General features: G+C 39.3%; 1 non-coding gene across 1 annotated transcript; it reads right to left on the reverse strand.

The window, feature by feature from the left end:
- Positions 1-1,116: 1,116 nt before the first annotated feature.
- Positions 1,117-1,223, reverse strand: LOC131503254 (U6 spliceosomal RNA). Its single transcript, XR_009257359.1, has one exon. It is a non-coding gene; the product is annotated as a U6 spliceosomal RNA (small nuclear RNA).
- Positions 1,224-3,622: the final 2,399 nt, after the last annotated feature.

Below are 3,622 nucleotides of genomic sequence, written 5' to 3' on the forward strand. Positions count from 1 at the left end.
GGGCGCCTGGGTGGCTTGGTCAGTTAAGCGTCCGACTTCGGCTCAGGTCATGATCTCACGGTCCGTGAGTTCGAGCCCCGCGTCAGGCTCTGTGCTGACAGCTCAGAGCCTGGAGCCTGTTTCAGATTCTGTGTCTCCCTCTCACTCTGCCCCTCCCCTGTTCATGCTCTGTCTCTCTCTGTCTCAAAAATAAATAAACGTTAAAAAAAATTAAAAAAAATAATAAATGTTTGGTAGAATTTCCCTGGGAAGCCATCTAGTCCTGGAATTTTATTTTTTGGGAGATTTTTTTTATTATTACTGATTCTGTTTCTTTGTTGATTATTAGTCTGGGCAAGTTTTCTATTTCTTCCTATATCAGTTTTGGTACTTTATATGTTTATAGGAATTTACTCATTTCTTCCAGATTGCCCAAATTGTTTGCATTTAACTGTTCATAACATTCGCTTGTAATAGTATTACTGTGGTACTGGTTGTTATTTCTCCTCTTTCTTTCATGACTTTATTATTTATTTGGTTACCTACCATTTTCTTTTTGATAAGTCTGGCTAAGGCTTTATCAATTTTATTAATTTTTTCAAAGAATTAGCTCCTAGTTTTATCGATCTGTTCTACTGTTTGTTTGTTTGTTTGTTTGTTTCCATATCATTTATTTCTGCTCTAATCTTTATTATTTCCCTTCTGCTGGCTTCAGGTTTATGTCCTGTTCTTTTTCGAGCTCATTTAGGCATAAGGCTAGGTTCTGTATTTGAGACTTTTCTTGCTTCCTGAGGTAGGCCTGGCGTGCTATATACTTCCATCTTGCGACCATTTTTGCTGCATGCCAAAGATTTTGGACTGTCGTGTTTTCATTTTCATTTGCTTTTATGTATTTCTTTATTTCTTCCTTAATTTGATGGTTAACCCATTCATTCTATAGTAGGATGTTCTTTAACCTCCATATATTTGTGGTCTTTCCAATTTTTTTTTTCTTGTGGTTGATTTCAAGTTTCATGGCTTTGTGGTCTGAAAATATGCAAGGTATGACCTCAATCTATTTGTACTTCTTGAGGCCCGGTTTGTGATCTCTTCTGGAGAATGTTCTATGTGCATTTATTTTTTTTCTATTTTTTTTTTTTTAATATGGAATGCTTCACGAATTTGCGTGTCATCCTTGCACAGGGGCCATGCTAATCTTCTCTGTATCGTTCCAATTTTAGTATATGTGCTGCCGAAGCGAGCACTCTATGTGCATTTAAAAAGAATGTGTTGGGGCGCCTGGGTGGTGCAGTCGGTTAAGCGTCCGACTTCAGCCAGGTCACGATCTCGCGGTCCGTGAGTTCGAGCCCCACGTCAGGCTCTGGGCTGATGGCTCGGAGCCTGGAGCCTGTTTCCGATTCTGTGTCTCCCTCTCTCTCTGCCCCTCCCCCGTTCATGCTCTGTCTCTGTCCCAAAAATAAATAAAAAACGTTGAAAAAAAAAATTAAAAAAGAATGTGTATTGTGCTGCCTTCAGATGAAATGTTCTGCATATGTCTGTTAAGTGCATCCAGTCCAGTGTGTCATTCAAAACCATTGTTTCCTTGTTGATTTTCTGCTTAGATGATCTCTCCATTGCTGTCAGTGGGTGTTAAAGTCCCCTACTATTATTGTATTATTATCAATGAGGTTTTTTTTTTTTATGTTTGTTAGTAATTAATTTTTATATTTTGGAACTTCCAAGTTGGAGGCATAAATATTTATAATTGTTGGATCTTCTTTCTGGATAGACCCCGTAATTATGATATAATGCCCTTCTTGATCTCTTGTTACAGTCTTTAAAATTTAGCTTGTCTGATATAAGTATTGCTACTCTGTCCTTTCTTTTGAAGTCCATTAGCACGATAAATGGTTCTCCATCCCCTCACTTTCAATCTGTGTGTTTCTTTTTGTCTAAAATTATCCTCTTTCCGGCAGCATGTAGATTGGTCTTTTTTTTTTTTTTTAATCCATTCTGATACCCTATGTCCTTTGATTGGAGCATTTAGTCCACTTACATTCAGAGTGATTATTGATACATATGAATTTAGTGCTATTGGATTACATGTAAAGTTGGTGTTTCTCAAGATTTTCTCTGTTCCTTTCTGGTCTTTGTTGCTTTTGGTCTTTCTTTCCCACTCAAAGAGCCCCCTTTAATATTTCTTGCAGGGCAGGTTTAGTGGCCACAAGCTACTTTATTTTTTGTTTGTCTGGGAAACTCCTTATCTCTCCTTGTATTCGTAATGACAGCCTTGCTTGATAGAGTATTCTTGGCTGGATATTTTTCCCAATCTGCACGTTGTATGTATCATGCCACTCCCTTCTGGCTCGCCAAGTTTGTCTGGAGAGATGCACTGCCAAACTTATTTGTCTTCCTTTGTAAGTTAGGGATTTCTTTTCCACTGCTGCTTTCAGGATTCTTTCTTTATGTCGGTATTTTGCAAATTTTACTATGGTATGTCTTGGTGTTGGCATGCTTTTGTTGATTTTGATGGGAGTTCTTTGTGCCTCCTGGATTTGGATATCTGTTCCCTTCCCCCAGATTAGGGAAGTGCTCAGCTATAATTTTCTCAAATAAATCTGCTTCCCCTTTTTCCCTGTCTTATTCTTGGACTCTTATGATATGAAAGTTATTATGCTTTATTGAGTCACTGATTTCCAAAGGTCTGCATTCATGATCCAATATTTTTCTTTCCCTCTTCTTTTCAGCTTCATTTTTATTTATAATTGTATTTTCTACTTCAAATATTCTTTCATCTATACCTTCCAACCATGTGGTCATTACATCCAGTCAGTTTTGCATCTCAGTTATAGCATTAAAAAAAAATTGACATGACTAGTTTTTAGGTCTTTTGTCTCTGTGGTAAGAGACTCGCTGTTGTCTTCTATGCTTTTTTTTCCAACCCAGCTAGTGTCCTTATGATTGTTGTTTTAAATTCACGTTCTGGCATAAAGCTTATCTGTTTTTATTAGGTCCCTGGCCATGACCTCTTCTTGTTCTTTGTTTTGGGATGAACTCCTCCACCTTGGCATTTTGTCTATGTCGCTGTCTCCTGTATTAGGAAAACCTGTTATGTTTCCACTCCTGAGAGTAATGGCTATATTAAGAAGATGTCATATACTTACCAGGACCTAGTGCTTCAAGAAGTTTTTCTGTCATGGGCTGTCTGCACTCTGCTCCTGTGTTTTGGCTGCTCTTTCCCTCAGCCTAGTCCCTTGCAGAGTTTCTCCTTGCCTGCAGTAGGGAGTGCTCGGACCTTGTCCAGTATTTGGTGAGTTTTTACTGCATGTGTTTTGGTGTGCTTCATAAAAGAGGCTAGATACTATTTCCCCTAGATCTGAAGCTTTGCAGCACTCTATGGCCAGTAGATTTGGTGCGTGCAGGGGGTTTGTTTTTGGTCTTCTCGGGGAGGAGCCCACTGCTCTGGCTTTCAGGCACACTTGCCCTGGTAAAAAAGCATGTGCAGAGCACAGGGTTCAGGGTTTGGTGTAAGCAACTCAAGCCTCTACTGTAGACAATGTGCTGGTCACTGAGGTGCATCTGTACTGATGGACATGGGTAAAAATGGATTCAGCCAGCTCTCTCATCCCCAGTGAGGGGATTCCATGCCCACTGCTATTCAGGA

Source organism: Neofelis nebulosa, chromosome X, assembly GCF_028018385.1.
Source record: "Neofelis nebulosa isolate mNeoNeb1 chromosome X, mNeoNeb1.pri, whole genome shotgun sequence".
Classification (NCBI taxonomy): domain Eukaryota; kingdom Metazoa; phylum Chordata; class Mammalia; order Carnivora; family Felidae; genus Neofelis; species Neofelis nebulosa.